The sequence below is a fragment of the Arvicola amphibius genome, chromosome 8 (assembly GCF_903992535.2).
Source record: "Arvicola amphibius chromosome 8, mArvAmp1.2, whole genome shotgun sequence".
NCBI classification, from domain to species: Eukaryota; Metazoa; Chordata; class Mammalia; order Rodentia; family Cricetidae; genus Arvicola; species Arvicola amphibius.
The window spans coordinates 12,443,080-12,461,834 of NC_052054.1; the positions used below are offsets into that span (position 1 = coordinate 12,443,080).

General features: G+C 45.9%; 1 protein-coding gene across 1 annotated transcript in view; it reads right to left on the bottom strand.

Annotated features, from left to right (window-relative positions):
• Tiam2 (TIAM Rac1 associated GEF 2) overlaps positions 1–18,477 on the bottom strand; it is a 141,437-nt gene extending 122,960 nt beyond the window's left edge. The window contains exon 1 of the mRNA XM_038338851.1: positions 18,379–18,477. The gene's annotated coding sequence lies outside the window, so the exon portion shown is untranslated. The remainder of the gene's footprint in view (positions 1–18,378) is intronic.
• Positions 18,478–18,755: the final 278 nt, after the last annotated feature.

Here is an 18,755-nt window from a genome sequence, read left to right on the forward strand (position 1 = left end):
CTGGGGTTGACCGCAGGTCATCAGGCTTGTAAGGCAAGCACTCTGCCAGCTGGCCCACCCCCCCCCCCAATATTTGCTTGTTTTTAATATATTAATGTTCCATTCTACTTTACCCTTCCTCCCAAGTCTCCATCAGTACCATCCAAATTCTCCCCCACATTCCAGTCCCCCAAGACCTTGTGCTGTTCAGGGGCAGGAGCCACAACCAAATATTCTGAAGAGTTAACATGGGTTTCATGGGCTCTCCTCTGTAACTTATGACCTCCACAGTCAAAACTGTCAGCCCGACTTTTAAATATCCTCTCTTTGTTAACTCTGCTTGAGTTGGTCTACAAAAGCAAGCTTGGTTCCTGCAAGCAGCACCCAGGCTTCACCCCACAATACAGGCAGCGTGGAGACTTGGACTGCGGGGCTGCAACCATTGGCTTCCTTGTTTCTGGCTGCAGAGACCCGCGAATAAGACACGTGCCTCAGGAAATTGAAAGCAGACATCGAACCCCTGAGCCTCAGTCACATTTTACAACCAAAATATGCTCCAGTGATTCTACCAAGTTATTCTTGGCAAAAAGTCTTTCTTCATTATACAATGTTCCATTTAAACCTGAAAAATGAATGGGCACAAACCACACATTTTCCCCTTCATGTAAATAGGTGTGTCCCATACCCTTGTAAATGTGTGACCATTCTACTTTAACTGGAGGTGGGGCCCCACTTCAGGGTTCACTTTTTACTAGGTTTCTATCTGAAGGCTACTGTCTTAAAGTTACCCTTAAGAAAAAATAAGACATTGTCGTGGGAGCTCGATCCATGTAGCCAGAGAAAACCATGGCAAGTCACCTGAAAAGTCATTTAGTCATCAGCTAACTGGATGGAGCTCCCCAAAAAACTTCACTGCAACTTCTATTAATGCCTGTGATTACACACAAATCTGCTAAGAGTTTACCCAACAACTTATTCAAACTTCAGGGGGGAAACGGACAGAACTAGTAAGTCCAGTTTAAGGTTGCTGGTAATACACATCTGAAATTGCGAGGACTTGGGAGGCCAAAGTAGGAAGGTCAAGAGTTCAAGGTCACCCTCAGCTTGTTAGCAAATCCAAGGGTGGCCTGGAATTCTTGAGGCTTTGACTCAAGAAAGCACAAAAAAAAAGTATTTAACTTAATTTGTTAAAATTGCACAGGAATTGAAATGTTTTGAAACTCAATGTCAATGGATATATGGAAGAGTGGGAAGAATTTAGCATGTTGCAGATGCTGCTTGGTGTCAAAGGTCTATGGGAAATAAGAGCCCTCACTATTAACTCGCGCAATTGCCCTTGCTTTATAGAAAAAGGAATTTAAGTCTCCAAAGGTTAAATGGTTTGCTCAAGATCACTAAGGTGGGGGGAAAGTAGGAATCAAGCCAGTATCTTTTTTTTAAAGATTTATTTACTATGTGTAGTGTTTTGTCTGCACGTATGCCTGCAGGCTAGAAGTGGGCACCAGATCTCATTACAGATAGTTGAGAGCCACCATGTGGTTGCTGGGAATTGAACTCAGGACCTCTGGAAGAACAGCCAGTCTTCTTAACCTCTGAGCCATCTCTCCACCCTAAACCAGGATCTTTCTCATCATCTTTAATACTAACTGCCAAATTGTCAGGCTCTAGAGTCACCTAGAAGATCAGCCTCTGGACGTGCCTGTGAGGGGTTGTCTAGATTAGGTTAATAGGGTGGGAGGACCCACGTTCACTGTGGGTGGAGCCATCCCACGTGGTGGAACCATGGCCTGAATAAAAAGGAGGAGAGCTGAGCACCAGAATTCATCACTCTCGGCTTCCTGGCTGCAACGCCAGTGACCAGCTGCCTCACACTCTTACTGCCTTGCCGTCCCTACCATGATGGACCACATCAGGAACTGTGAGCCAAAAAACCTTTCTCTCTTAAGTTGCTTTTATCCGGTATTATGTCACGGCAATGATTCAAATCATTAAACATGGTACCGCATCGAAGTAAGTCAAAATGCTCCTGGAATTACTCCATCTTCTTAAAAAGCACATTTAACTCCCAGCTTCCCCTTTCAGAGTGGAAACAGTAGCAAACCTCAGGACAATGATGGTGAAACCAAAGGTGCCCAGGGACAAGAAGGAAGGGAGGACAGAGCATCCAGCTGACCGAGAGAGACAAGAAGGAAGGGAGGACAGAGCATCCAGCTGACCGAGAGAGACAAGAAGGAAGGGAGGACAGAGCATCCAGCTGACCGAGAGAGACAAGAAGGAAGGGAGGACAGAGCATCCAGCTGACCGAGAGAGACAAGGAGGAAGGGAGGACAGAGCATCCAGCTGACCGAGAGAGACAAGGAGGAAGGGAGGACGGAGCATCCCAGGGGATGGAAAGAGACGAGGAGGAAGGGAGGACAGAGCATCCCAGCTGAGGGAAAGAGACGAGGAGGGAGGACGGAGCATCCCAGCTGAGGGAAAGAGACGAGGAGGAAGGGAGGACAGAGCATCCAGCTGACCGAGAGAGACAAGGAGGAAGGGAGGTCAGAGCATCCCAGCTGATGGAAAGAGGAAGAGAGGACGAGCATCCCAGCTGATGGAAAGAGACAAGAAGGAAGGGAGGACAGAGCATCCCAGCTGACGGAAAGAGACAAGAAGGAAGGGAGGACGGAGCATCGCAGTGGACGGAGAGTGTACAGCAAATAGGTCTGAAGCAGAGGAGCAAAGAGAGTGAAGAGCAGCAGCACAGAGGGAGCAATGAGGCCTGAAAAGCCGAGAGTGCAGCTGGGAGAGGCATCCAAAGTGCTGGGGCTATTCGCATTGATGCTGAGCTACAATGAGATGGCAGAGAGGGCTCTTCATGGGTGCTTACAGGCACCTGGACTGCCAAGGCAAGCAGAGGCAAACAGACACGCTAAGCCAGGGTCAGGAATCAGGTGAGAAAGGTCAGGATGCAGCTGAGTGGGGCTGAGGAGGGGACAGACATTGGATACAGTGAGAGAAGGCGGGACCAGCGGTGGAGAGACGTAGCGAAAAGAGATGCTAGGACAACCCCAAGACTAGTCTAGGTCACTAGGTCACAGGGAAAGGGCAGGCAGAATAGAGCAGACTAGGGAAATATGTTACAGTTTATATCTCAAATATCCACACAGGGTTGAGTATGGTGGCACACGCCTATAATCCCAGAACTGGTGAGGCTGAGGCAGGAGAATCAAGAGCTAAAGGTCAGCCTGCAATACAGAGTGAAACACTGAAAATGAATTCCCTAAAGGCCCATAGATTAAAGCCTTAGTTGCCAGCCTGTGGCACATACGGAAGGAGATAAACTATGAAGAGACATGGCCTTAGTGGGATGGGGTGCCTTTAAAGGAGCTACCGGGACACTGAGATCTTGCTTTCTCTCTTCCTCCCTGTTGCCACAAGGTGGGCTACACTGTACCATTGTGCTCTCTACCATGATATACCGCCTCATCACAGGTCCCAAAACAACCATCAATCAACCCCAGACTGAAGCTACTGCTATCACAAACCCCCCAAACGCCTGTCCCTCCTTGTCACAGCAGAGGGAAGCTGGCTAACATGAAAGATTCGGGATTTCATGCTGGACATGCTGGGCTTGAGTGTGGCCACTAGACAGGGACATGACCATGTTGAGTGGGGTAGCTGGATACGTGAGGCCGTAGTCAGGCAAGGGAAGATGGCAAACTGGATGAGCTCTGTCTCATGCAGCAAGGAGAAGCCACGGGACTCCAACACTAAGGGGTCAAGGAGACGAGGAAAAGCCCATAAAGGTAATAGAGCAGTGGGGGGAAATGAAGAAAAATATTCCATGACCTGACAGAGTGAGAACTCAACAGGGGCAAAAGTGAGACCAGCAAGTATAGGGGACAGGGAAGAGGGCTCAGGGTGGAGAGCCAAACACAATGTTAAATGTATGGATGCTATGATGAAACTCATTAATTTGCATGCTCACTAAAGGAATTAGAAAACTTAAGTAAATAAAAACCAGGGAGATCACCCAGTGGTTAGAGCACTCACCATACTAACAAGAGGGCCAAGAGTTTATGTAAACATCAGGTGGGCCTGGTGACCTGCTGGTAATTCCAGTCTCGGAAATACAGGCAGGATCCCCAGTGCAAAGCGACTGGAAAGACTAGCCACATTGGTGAGCTCTGGGTTTGACTGAGAGACCTTGCCTCAGTGAACAAGACAGGAAAGTGACTGCGGAGGATTCCTGACATCAACTTTATCCACAGCCATTTGATAGAGTGTTAGGTGATAACTTGGTCCACCACTTTATACGTAAACTGTTTTTCTCCAAGTGCCTTGCCTTGCGAGACACCAGCCCATGACTCTGTTTTTGTCCCTGCTATAGTGCCAACTACCAGGGAAGAACTGCCACAGCCCAAATAGACGATCAGAATGAGACCAAGGAGCAGAGGCAGGTGTTGGAGTCATGGAGCTTCAAACCAAGGATACCAGGAGGCAGTGGCCCCCACCAGAAGCTGAGGTAACCAAGGGAGGGCTCTTCCCTGGGTCTCAGGAGTGCGGCCTTGCTGTACTAGGATTTCAGCCTTCCAACCTCCCGAGTCTGTGAGTGCTCAGAAGGCCTGAAATTCACACAGGAGAAACCCAACTGATATTCTAATGTTGACCCAGAGAGCAGGGGACATCTTCCAACTAAAACATGACGAGGAACATTCCTGCCTGCTGTGGTTTGTCCCCTCCAAAATTCATGCTGAAATTTCATTTGCCAATATCCGGTATTTGGGGAAGTGGGACCTAGAAATTAAGTCCGTCATTCAGTCCCAGGTCTTTCTCCCCAGATTGTTCTAATTTTTCCAGGTATGAAGGCGTCTCACTACAGCAAAAGGGAATTTGTTACGGTGAGAAAATCTTGCTGTGAGGGCTGGAGGGCTGGCTCAGTGGTTAAGGGCACTGGCTGCTCTTCCAGAGGTTCGGAGTTCAGTTCCCAGCAACCACATGGTGGCTCACAACCATCTGTAGTGAGATCTGGTGACTGTGTGAGGCGGGCGCTCTCTGCAGCAACAGTACAAAGATAAAGGCCATGGTTTGGGCAGAGCTGTGAACCGCGTGAGAGACAACGAAAAGGCAGAAATGCTTCCTCTGCACAGATGTGTAAGTCTGCCTAAACTGGGAGGGATCTGTGAAGAGATGGAAAAGAGGGAGAAGGAGCAGGAGGAGGAGAGGAGTAAGGAAACAGAGGCGAATGTGTGCGTGCGAAATGTGTACCTGTACATACACACGCATGTACATGTGGGTCATCATTAACTTACTATAGATACAGAGACACGGACACACCAGAGTGTCCCCAGTTTCAAAAGAGTGTGAGGATAGACTGAAGAAGATATCCTGACCCCCTAACTCCTTTCCTCTGTCATTTGGATCTTCCAATTCAGTTGTTTTCCAGTTTATACAACTATCTAAGATTCCTTTTCAGCTCTGTGTCTCTGTAACTATGGACGACAAAGAACGGGGAAAGCCAGGCTCCACTCAACACTCCGTCCACAGTTTCATCCCAGCCCCTGAAGGCAGAGGCTGAGTTTGGAGCCAGCCTGGTCTACATACCGAGTTCTAGGATAGTCAGGGGCACACAGAGAAACCATGTCTCAATAAACAAACAAAACAACAACAACAAAAAACTTGGAAAGACTATAGAGAGAAAGTGAGGGGGGCATCAAGGAAGAATGTAAAATAGATCCTTGGGACACGGTTAAGTCTTCCCAACACTTGTTAGCCTGTTTTATGGAGCACTGGGGAACTGGGGAGATTAGCTCAATAGCAGAGCACTTGCCTAGTATGCAAGAGACCCTGGATTCTAACCCCAGAACTACAGAAAATAAAATTATACCCAGACAGAACTATCAGGCATCTATTCCTATAGGCCGCTAAGCAAGACTGAGTAATAAAAAAAAAAAAATACCCAACCACTGCTATTAAAATCCAATTGTTGGCCCCCTGTATTTTGCATCAACACTTATTTTCTTCCATATCAATGGCTTCCTTTGAGCCTATCAATTCCATAAGTCCTTCCTCTCAGAAATACTTACCTTTTCTGGTTCTCACAAAGCAGCCTGTCTCTAAGACATATCTGACTTCCAAGGAGAAAATGCTATTTCTTTAAAAAGTAAAAATAGGTGCAAAATGACCTCCGCTCTCAGAATGTTCTATGAAAAGGAAATAATTTTCTAAGAAATCTAGCAATTGAGGTGCAGAATTGTGCACACTAAATCAATTTATTATCGCCACGTAGGTGAACCCCACAGAGCAGGGAATCCTGGAAGGCCTGCACAAGTTTGCGGAAGGGCCTTGGGTACTTAAAGAGGAATTCTGGGTTTATTCACTCATTCATTCATTCACTCACTCATTCATTCATTCCGTAGTTACATCTGAAGGGGTTGTGGAGATCCATACTAACTATTTAGTAAGAGGGGCTCTACTCAACACAAACTTAGTTCATGGAGATAGAATCGGCCTTTCTACTGATCGAGTGCAAGCAGAGCCATGATGGGAGGGCAATCTCTCCCCACGTACCCTGAGCCTCCGTTGCCTTTTCCCCTTAAGTCTGGCCTGAGAAGACTTGTAACCATCGCTGATGGTTTTATCTGAATGTATTCGCGACACTCGCTAAGCTGGAGCCGTGGACCTGAGTCACTGAGCTCTGCAGCTTTGGCATCTGCCTGTGAGCCTATGAAAATCTAAGCCGGTGCCAAGTGTCCAACTCAGCAGAAAAAGGGACCGAGAATCCCCACTCTGCACTGTTCCCCCTTCTCTGTCTGAGCAACATTTCTGACATTAAAAGGAAATCAACAATGAGACTAATTATTCTGTGGGTAGTAACTGACCTGAACGTCACCCCCATGCCTCCACCCTCCCAAAGACATTTCTATGAAGGACAGGATGGACTGGGGGAGCCCACCACACCCCCGGGAAGACAGACTTCCTACAGCTAAAGAGGAACTCTTGCTGAATGACCCCACTCACACACAGCATCTTCATAGAGAAAGGCAAAAGGCTGTTGAAATCCCTAACGCTGACTTAAGGCCACAGAAAAAGGCTAAAGCATCCTAGGAAACACTCCGGCAGCCATATAGATGAACCCGTACTCCCTAGGTCTCCTATAAATATACTTCCAAGTTATGACTTCAAAAGATCTTCCTATTTTTGTCTCTCCACCCACCAATTTTCTGAGAATTACATGCTGGGCCAAATGAATGGTAAGCCAAGCGAGAGGGACCCGAGCTAGGGTTTCTCTGTCCCCGCTGTCAGCACACGCCCTCAGCTGGGACAGCGTCTGCTCAGAGTTCAAGCCTTAATGAATGCCACCACTTGGATCCCTCCCTCTGCTTACACTGGGGGCTTCCCACCCAGACTACAATGGATTCTGTTTTCCCCAAAAGTTCAGGACAAGTCTAAGGGCAAACAATACTGAGCAGTGAAGAGCAAACTACAAGTCAGAAAATAAACCGTTACCCGGCTAAAAGCTGCATTTGACACAAACATGGGAAATGGCCAAAATATAATTGGAGGCACACTTCGTCTTCCCACTACCCACCCCCATCAGCTGGGAAAGATACATAACAGTCACATAATAGTTTTAACACAATCAAACTAAGAAATAGGCACTTTCTTCAGACATCGTGGGGAAAACCAGCCGATACAAATCGGCTTGGAGAATTTTCAGTTCATAAAACATTCTACAGCAGCTGCCGTGTGTCACCCAGAGCCGTCCGGGAGCATGTGTGCACTGCCCTTTCGGATAATAATTCCTTGCTTCACAGTAACGTGTGCTGTCTGAGGATAAACTAACGGGAGACAAAGGCAGTACTCAAGGACGTGCTGCCAAGGAAACTTTCCAGAACAAACAAACAAAAAAAAAAAAAAAACACCTCCCAGGTGAGCTGGCTCAACTCAGAAGAACAGAAATAAACGTCGTTAGGACCCTACCTTGGTCAGAACTGTGGCTGTGGCCAGGTGTTCGCAGGAGCCTTCTCCCAGCTAGGAGCCATGGTCCTGTCTTCCTTCCACCCTGCTGAGCCAGGAAACGGTGTCTAACACTTCAACTGCTCAGCCGTTAGGAGCTAAAAACGGATCGTGTGCAATGCTGGATGTATTTCTGTCTGCTTGCTTGCTACACACCCTCATCATGTTCAATTTTTTCCATTGATGGAACAGTATGAGGCAGACTTAACCAGAAAGTGGTTTTTCCATGCGCTGCCTGGAGTGAGTACCCAGGATGGCCTGCCACCACGCTTTGGAGACACCGGGCTGCCCATGACTAGGCTCTTGTTGGGCCGGCAATCCACCATGACCACCGGAGTTCCATAGGAGCCCGGCTGCGAGACGTGCAGAATAAAGCCCTACTCACTCCAGAGCCGCTCTACGCTCGTTTTAAAAGCCCTGGAGCACTGAGAATACACACCTACCACCCTTGTGTTTGGGAAAGCAGTCAAAGCCACAGATGGAATGCTACGGTCATCAAACGGGGCCTCAAGAGCAGCCCTAAAGACGATGCTGTGATTAGCAAAATATCAGACAGACCTTCATTCTGTGTGCCTTGTTGGAATCGTGTTTTTATTGTTTTGTTTGTTTGTTTTCAAGTTAGCTCGGCAACAGCGTTTTACACTCAAAGTCCTTATAACCTAAACGTAGAGCTATTTTATCAAGAACATGCATTAAATTACTGTAAATAAAAGTTATACAGCAGAGGTAGAGGTGTTTTTTTTGTTTTGTTTTGTTTTGTTTTGGTTTTTGGTTTTTCGAAACACGGTTTCTCTAGCTTTGGAGCCTGTCCTGGAGCTAGCTCTTATAGACCAGGCTGGCCTTGAACTCACAGAAATCCACCTGCCTCTGCCTGCCAAGTGCTGGGCTTAAAGGCCTGCGCCACCACCGCCCAGCTAAAGGTAGAGTTTTTAAGCCTCACTTCAACCTTTGATGAGAGATGTTAAACCTAAAAAATTACAATGTTTTTAGGTCATTTTTATATTAGACTTTTGTTGTTGTTGGCTAGGTGCTGAGCAGAACAGAATTACACCTCTGTGGTGATGTTTAAATTTTGGGGGCCATATTCCACAGAAGGAACAAAAATCCTGCATTTTTAAGGTGCATGCATTCTAAGTATACAGACATACAGCTCATCCTGAACGTGTGGTGTGGCGAGAGCGCTGTGAGGAAACACTCCCATTTTTAAAACGTGACTGGGAGCTGAGTGGTGGCGCACGTCTTTAATCCCAGCACTCGGGAGGCAGAGGCAGGCGGATCTCTGTGAGTTCGAGGCCAGCCTCATCTAGAAAGCAAGTTCTAGGACACCCAGAGCGAAACAGTGAAACCCTGTCTCAAGCAAACAAAAAGTAGTAGGGCTGTGTTGAGATGGCTCAGTGACTTAAACTGTTTGCTGGCACATAGAAAACCCTAGAACCCATGCAAAATAAGCAGATACCCCAGAACTGCTACAGTGAGGTGGGGGGGGGGGGGGAATCTCCAGAAAGTTTGCAGGCCAGCTCGACTGCAGTGCACAGCACCGACCTCAGCATGGTGGGAGGTGGGAACTGACACCTGTCCATCATCCCCTGACCACACATGCACTGTGCATGTGTGCACATCCAGGTAACTTTCAATAAGTGGGTGGAGCTAATATGCAATAGGTGAGTTATTAAGGGTCAGATTCGACTGTAGCTAGACAGACTTTTAATTCCTTACTTGGATTTTAAAACATACCATATTGACATGTATGCATCGACACATAAAAAAGCCACACTGAGAGTAATATTTTACATAGCTTAACACATACTTGAGGGGATGCTTCCTAACCTCAACTGGCAAATAAAAACATTGAATAAAGTCACCAGTGTAATATTTATAAAGCAAATGGAATTGCCACAAAAAAAAATTAAACTAACACAGAGCCAAAAACTTTTAATACTGGTAGAGTGGGTTTAAAAACAAAACAAAATCACCCAACTCAGCCTCCTTCCACTGTATATTTTAAACTGATGCCTTAGCCCACTGTGGTAATACATGCCCACAGCCCAGCATCTGGGAGGTGGAGGCTGAGGTGGAAAAAGGTCAGGAGCTGAAAGTTAGGCTGGGTCACAGACTCTCTTAAATACAAATATTAGGTAGGTGACAGGGGCCATAATGAAGGCATAAGGTGACAGAGCTGGTCAGCACCAAGCGCTGGAGCAAAGATACACACCCAAGTAACCACAGCCTCTGACTGACTAAGAAGGTTGCCATAGCAGCCCAGTCACAGAACAGAAAACTTGGGAATTCCCCAAATGTGTGTTTTTGAAAGGCCCGAGGTAAATACAGAAAGACTAACAGTACCACTACAGTCACTGACCACTGGTTCTCTAAATCTAGCAGCATCACGGCTACCACTTAAAAAAAATGAGCAGGGCTGGGGAGATGGCAAAGGGCGTGCATAGCAGGAGAACCTGATCCCCAATGCCCACATAAAGGTGCATGCCTGGAACTTACATGCACCTTTCATGGCGGGAGATGGAGGAGATAGGCGAGTCTGAGAGTCCGGTGGCTAGCCAGTCTAGTCAAGATGATAAACTCCAGGCTCAGTATGAGATCCTGCCTCAGTCAATGTCCACCTTCCAGACAGGGACACACAGATACATGCACCGCTTCCGCCCACCACGTGCACACCACACACACACACAAAAGACAAAATAAATAACACATACACATAAACAAATAATCTGGAGTGGGGGAATAAAAAGTCTTCCACGTAACCCTGACAAGGAGAAGACTCCTAGGTACAAATGGAAACATTCTACAAGAAGGAAGGTGGAGACACAGCAGCATCTGAGGGTGGACGCCCTGTCAGTACAATTGCCTGTCTGGAATCACATGGGCATCTATGTATCACTCCTGTGTCTAGATTGGAAGGTGATTCTGATCTTGTGGTACATGTTGTAAGTAGATCCCTTTAATGTCAGAATGATCCGTGATGGTGAGTCACTACCAACTATGACCAGACACTTCGAGTGGGCTTGTTTGCATTTTCTGTTGAATTCACCCCACTAACTTCAGCTCTGAGTGTGTACAAAGTCACCAGGGTCTCAAATAATGTAAGACAGATCTTCAAGCTCCTTAGACACAGAAGCTTCGGTAAAATACTCTTGATTTAGGTCTCCATCCCTGAATTCCAAAACCCGGCATATTTTCAAATCAGAAAGCCAGGCTTCATCTTTTTCCTGCTCCATTTCAAGATGGTGTAACAGGGCATATGTGTTAACAAGCATCTAAAATTAAACTCCTTGGCAAAGATCCCCAAAAAACATGCAAATTGCTACTCGGGAAGTTTTTACTTCAGAAGCAAAAGTATAGCTAAAAGCAAATACCATAGAAATGCTAATGATTACAGACTTTAAGTGGCAAGTTGATGGTTCATGCTATGTGGTTCTCTTTTGATCTTTTTTGTATTCAGAGAAATTTTGCAAATTTTCTTAATAAAAGGTGGGAGTGAATGGCATATGCGTTCACACGTGTCAGTCCATGAAAAACACTGTTTCGCTTAAATGCCCAGTCGAGACTAAACGAAACTGTCGTCCTGATTGTAATCAAGAATATGAATATTCTACACTGTGGGAGCACACGTGTTCGCAAAGGCATGCTCATGAGGGTTTCTGCCTCGATTGGAGAAGACATGGAAGGGGGAAAATGATAAAATATGGTGAAGAAATTCCTCTAGAATAAAATAAAGTCCGGTCATGGGAGAGAGGGTAGAAAGAATAAAAAGGAGAGGACAGCCATGAAATGAGGTCATAGCACTCGTGAACTTGCAGGAGCTGCACGTGCCAGCACCGGATCTATACAAGGCTGGGCCTAATGTTCAGTAATGGATAAGAGAGGCTGACGGGAAACAGCCTGCGAAGGGGAGCTATTGACAACGGAGGGCTTCTGGGGGGGGAGGAAGTCACTGCCTTCGCTGGTGATCCCCATGCTCTCATGGACAGCTCCACGCCCATGTCTGTAGAGGCGGCCCCTGATTCAACTCAGTGGGTCACAGAGCAAAATATAAACAGACATGAAAGTTGAACCCAGACGAGGTAGGAAGAGGGGTACGCGTGTGGATGAGGAACCTGGCAGAAGGTCAGTGATGAGTGTGACCAGAAAAGATCACAAACATGGGTGAAATCTTCAGATAATTATTTTTTTAAAAAAAAAAAAAAAAAAAAAACCTCTGAGGACTTGGTGATGATCAGTGTTTGCTAGCATGCACAAGGTCCTGTATTTGATATTCAGTCACACACAAAAGTCAAAATAATTTGTGCAAACACATGTGTCCTACTTTCACAAATACTAAAAATAAAATTATGGTAAATACAATGGAAAATATCAAAACCCAGGTCAGCAACTCACTTTAGTAATGCCAATGCTATCTGAAATCTATTTGCCTCATCATAAAATGGAAAACATCATAAAATCATAAAAGCAGAAGTATAAAAAGGGCCAAGAAAAGCTAAAATTATATTTTTTACAATACTGATGATGAAAGTTACAGACTCACATATGCTAAGAGCTCAACCACTTGAACTTCACCCTCCAATATCAAAGATGATTTTAAAAGTAACATGAGGGGATATCAATACTCCCTCTGCTCTGAGTATGAGAAACTCAATTCTGTGCCAACCACACTTAGAAAGTCACTCAGGTAATTACTGAGAAGCAGCTCAGCAGAAGTATTCATTGCTGCTGACTGATCATCAGTATAGGGTTAAATAAAGGAAAACAGTAACTAAAACTTAAACTGTCCCTTGGTGGTGGTACACGCCTTTAATCCCAGCACTCGGGAGGCAGAGGAAGCCAGATCTCTGTGAGTTCGAGGCCAGCCTGGTCTACAAGAGCTAGTTCCAGGACAGGCTCCAAAGCTACAGAGAAACCTCATCTCAAAAAAAAAAAATGTATACACACACACACACACTGCCTTTATCCAAACAAGATTCCAGAATACTAACCCTGCACAAACAGGAACATCATCTCTTTGATACAGTCACACTAACAAGACAAACGTCCTGGATACCTCCTGAGAAGATGGGCATCTCCTGTGCTATTTCTGAGGAACAACAATCCTTCAGGTCACATAGGCTGAAGCAACACAAAACTATAGAAACATTGCAGCAAGAATATTTTCAGAAATATTACCTGAGCTTCTGACTTTTCTCCCCAGCTGAGCAAGAATTCCAAATCTAGCCAGGCTGTACCAAACCCAAAGGCTTCAAATCCACACCAAAGGCTAGAGTGGAGGTAGGTACAGCGGCCTTCATGTCCAAAGATTTGCCTCCCAGGGAAGATGCTGAAACCCCACACAAATACACAATAGACATATACAGTTTGCTTGCCACTCAGTTGTGGAACCAGGAAGCTACCTGGTTCCCCCCCCCCCCCAGGATCAAAGCTGTACAGTCTCTCCAGCCTGTCTTCCAACACTACTGTGTGGCTTTATACAAATGACTTAATTCCTCTAAGCCTGATTCCCAATCTGTAAAACAGGGATAACACCGCTTGCCTGCTGGGGTTATTATAAGGCTTAAGTAAAACACTAACATGAGTCATTTAACACAAAGTCTGCCTGAGAATGTAAACTGGAAGACGGAGAGCTGGTCCAGTGGCTAGGAGCACTGGTTGCTCTTCCAGAGGACCTACGTTTGATTCCCCACCTGCATGGTGGTTCACAGCAGTCTGTAACTCGGGCAATAGAAACCCTAACTAAGGCACCTTCATTAAGAAAAAGGCAACCTCGGGAGACTAAACACAGGGCTGTCCTATGATCTAGCTCGGCCTGTGTTTAGTTTCCTGAGGCTGCAATGGAGTTTTATTCAGCTTTAAGAGTGAAATTGTAGCCAGGCGGTGGTGGTGCACACCTTAAATCCCAGCACTCGGGAAGCAGAGGCAGGAGGATCTCTGTGAGTTCGAGGCCAGCCTGTTCTACAGAATGAGTTCCAGTACAGGCACCAAAGTTACACAGAGAAACCGTGTCTCAAAAGAAGAAAAAAAAAAAGAATGAAATTATGTCATTTGTAGGAATGTGGGCAGAACTAACAATCACCACGTCAAATGTAATAAGCCAGAATTCATAAAACAAAACATCACACGCTTTCTTGTATGTGCTATCTAGACACTTAAAAAAAGGCATGAAAATAGAAAGGAGGCTGTTTTTATCTGTGAAGAGAAAAGGGTTTGCCAGGAGGGGAAGAGGTAAAAGAAGGCAACAAAGAGTTAAAAATGATCAAAAAGATCGAATACAGACATGAAAATAACATCAAGAAATCCATTATTTTGTACAGTGAACATATGCAAATAAGTAAATAAAACTACACTACTTATGACCCCTGCTGATCAAAGGAAACTGTCCAGAGATTCTCCCTGAAGTCCCTCAGTCATCCTTCCGAGCTGCTTCCGACTCAAGCAGATGCCTAAGCAAGCCTCTAGCTGCAATGTCAGCATCAGGACCACGTTGCAATGAAGGGCCACACTGCTGGCTGACCACAGACTAGCTTCTTGCTCTGAGGACTTTGTGATGACAGGGTCCCAAAAGTTGCTGCTGCATATCGAGGATACATTATTTTTAACTTTTAAAGCAAACTAGAAATGACGTTAAATCTCTAATTCAAAGAAAATTCAAAATTGAATCTGTCACTCGAAAGCCAGTGTAAATCTAAATTACAAAACAAACTTTTTCCTGAGTGTTTAAAAGATATCAGATGTGCAAAAATGCCTAAAGGAGTTAATCACTATGGAAATCAGGTTTGTATCATGAATATTCAAAAGGTTCAGGTGTTATCTTGCATCGCATAACAAGTATGCCTCACTATTTTTTAAAACGTCTGTGTCTATGTGTGCATGCATGTGTGAACTCGCATGTGCATTCACAAACCTCAGCACCCATGTGGAGGTCAGAAGACAACTCATGGAAGCTGGTGTCTTCTACAGCGTGAGTCCTGGGGATTGAATTCAGGTATTCGGACTTGGTGACAGGCGCCTTTACCCAATGAGCCATCTTACTGGCCCAAACCTCATTAATTTAACAACCAGTTACTTTTCTAAGAACAAACAAGTATTATATGACAAAAATTAAAATTTAAAACTAATTCTTAAGCTTTTCTTTCTAGGAATTTTTTCCTATAAGTTAATACATCCAAATTAAATCCACTTGACAATTCAAAATGGAAGAATGCATTAAGACCTTTTAAGTTTTTTTTTTTTCTTTTTGATGTGTATGCATTGTACCGTTTTGTACACACACATGCATGTGGATGCCTTCAGAGGCCAGAAGAGGGCATCAGACCCCTTGGAGCTGGAGTTGTGAGCTACTCAGTGTAGACACTATGCACTCAACTCTGGTCCTCTGAAGGAGCAGCAAGAGTGCTCTTAACCACCGAACCATCTTTCCAGCCCGTACAATCTCCGTTTTGAAATTCAATGGATTGCTTTATAATAAGTAAATGGCAACATGCCTATGAAAGTCATAAAATGTGTACTTGTTTAAAAGTCATGCTACTAAAAGAGACCTACACACGAGGTTTAAGAAGAAATGAACTTTTTGGTAGGGACCAAAAAAAAAATCTTTTAGAAAAAACATGTTCATGAAATCCTGGTCTATAAACAGTAGTCATGAATGCTGTTTGCAACATTTTTAAGGGTTGTCCTTGACACCTCAGAAAGTGGCCCTACCCTGCCTGGCTCTAAATGTAACTGAGGTGCCCTGTCCAGCCCCTCAGTAAACCCAGAGTGGATTTTTTTAAGGCTAAAGTATACAATCTACAAAGCTCCTGATGAGTGCAAGTCAGTCAGAGAATCGAAGTTAGAGAAGAAATGAACAGAGTAATCTAAAAAGGCCAAGCTTCCTTTTAATTTGGGCACCTCCTCCATCGCCTGCACAGACAGGCTGCTGTCTTTTGTTAGGATGTATTAAGCAGAGGGTGCCTTTCAGCAGACGAGATACCTTCCAGTGCATTAAGCAATCATTCAGTCATTCTGCAGCCCCTACTAATTAGTGTGACTCCTCCTGCCGGTATCTGCCCACACCCCACTCCCCTCTTCCCTCTTCCCAACCTGCCTCCTCACTGCTGAAGTCACTGACCACGAATGTCCTTGCCCCACACTGCATTCCCTTCTGGTCTACCTCAACACAGACACCAGAAGCATGCCTGCCTGTCAGATAAAACAAAGGAAACAGACCCCAGGCTGGTCTCCCTCGAGCTCGGGAGGTTCTGAGCAGATTCCTGAGACTTTAGTCTATTTTTGGCTGCTAGCAAGGGCTGTGTCCAGGTGGAGCTGGGGTCTGTTGAACAAGCTAGTCCCGGGGTCCACACATACTTGCAAATTATACACACTTTCCATCTCATCAAGCCATGAGATGCTAAGGAAAAGGAGGAAGCAAGCCAGCCACACTCAGGGTTTTTAAGACCCAGCAGGTGTATTAAATACCAATAACTGGGGGTGGGACAGGGCTCAGCGAGTAAAGCATTTGCCCACAGGCATGAGGACCAGAGTTCAGATTCCAGCACCTACAGAAAAGCCAGGCAGGTGTAGCAGCCACCTGCAATCCTAACACACGGCAGGCAGAGATGGGATCCCTAAAGCAAACTGGCGAGCTAGTCCATTTTGTACACTCTAGATTCAAGGGAGAGACCTTGCCTCAATCTATAAGGTGGAGAGTGATCAGGGACGATGGTTGATGTCCACCTCTGGCCTCCACATACACACACAGGGTTTCCCTAGAAACTCCAGCCTGACCTAGACCTTGCCAGCAAGTGTGGGAACCCTTTCCCACCAAAGTAGTGTCAGCAAATTGCACTTCAGGGAATGACTTTATTGCTTACTTACCGAGCATATTGGAGGGGTTACTCACAGAAATATAGATCACCCCCCAAAAGTAGCAATACTACCAAAAGGTTGGCCCCAGCATGGATGATGACTTATCCAGAGCTACAAAGATGGAGTCCCCTCGCTTCAATTAATCTTCCACAGGCGACAAATTCTCCAGAGTCACATGAAATTGGGACATAATTACATACTAATCGCCAGGAGATGCAGGGTTAAGGGAATGACTCTCCCCACCCCTTACTTCTATGAGGGAAGGACAACAGTCAACAGGCCAGGCTCAGGGGTGTTAAGTAGTTGCAGCTGTTCTGAAGATGGTGGATACTGTGTTCAGAGGACGGTGTTCTACAACACAGTTCAATCCCCAGAGCGCGTGTAAAAAACAAAACTTCAGGCGTGGCATGAGCGTGAAATCTCAGATCGTGTGATCTGAGATCACATGTGTAAAAACACATGGGTCTCTTGGACTCAATGGCCAGTCAGCCTAGCCAAATCAGCAAACCAGGCAGTGAGAACATGGATGGCTCTCGAGGTTGCCCCCTTGCTTCCACACCACATGGAGACACAAGGTCATGTCATGTCATTCCAAACACACACACACACTCACACTCACACACTCACACACGCCTGTTGTGCACCACACACAGATGTAGGTAGACTTGGGAATCACACACACACACACACAGAGGCCTGTTGTGCACCACTCACAGATGTAGGTAGGCTCGGGAATCAGACAGCAATGAACGAGATATAACCTCTGGCTCCAATGACGACAAGAAGCTGACACACAAATACATGAACAAGCAATGCAATTATCAGGAAGGAACCAGCATTCCACGGATAATTAAATTACGGTGACAGAACTGGGGCAGTACGATCATTTGATTGGTGGTTTCTGGACCATCAGAGGTAGACCCACGAACTAAGAGCTAGTTTTGTACAATACAATCAGCCAGGAAAAATAGGCAAAGGCTAGTGGGGTTTGTTTTGCGAGTACTTCTGCAAAGCATCATGGGTTGCAGACCATCCAGGTTCCCACCAGCCTCTTCTCCAGATACTGCCTGGAGTGCCAGCCTCCTCGGCAATACATCTACCAGGAAAGACCCGAGGATGGCACAGCCAAAACGATACAGTGGGAATCTTACCTCAACCTTGGCAGGTTCTTTATGTACAGTTCCAGCCAGAAACTGTACTTCCTAAATGCTCTCCAATGGGAGGTTCTACTTACTGTGGACTTTGAACACATGCCCATCAGTATCTGACATCCAAGACGTTGCTCGTGAGCTCCATCTCCTCTGTCTAGAGCCCCAGACAGGGCCTGGGCAGATTTCCACGCTGAGTGAACCATCTAGCCAAGCGCCTTAATGATAACTGACTCAGACTGGAGCCCATGACTGCCAGATCATCCAGATCAGGACTAAGGAATCCGCTCCCCTCCCCCCATCCCCATCCACCTCACAGCTACCCAGGAATGTGGTCGCTCAGCAAAGACACCAGACGGACAGACTCTTGCAGATGTGAGACACAATGTCGCAAACTTACCCCTAAGAGGAAAAACGTGTGTAGACAACGCCGAGCATAGTCATCCATTCATCCACAAGGAGCTGGCTGAAGAGGTATCTTTGTCAGTCACTCGACCCTGACAAAACACAACAGAGAGACGAGGGGGGGGAGTGAGAAACAGTTGTTCGCAATTTGAATTTTGTGGTTAAAAGCATCGTGCTACATCACAGACTTGGTAGGAGAAAAGAAAATCTATAGAGAAGTGTGTGCAGGGTTAAAAGATTAACTATAAAGAAAATCTAAGGCCGGGCGGTGGTGGTGCACGCCTTTAATCCCAGCACTCGGGAGGCAGAGGCAGGCGGATCTCTGTGAGTTCGAGACCAGCCTGGTCTACAAGAGCTAGTTCCAGGGGACAG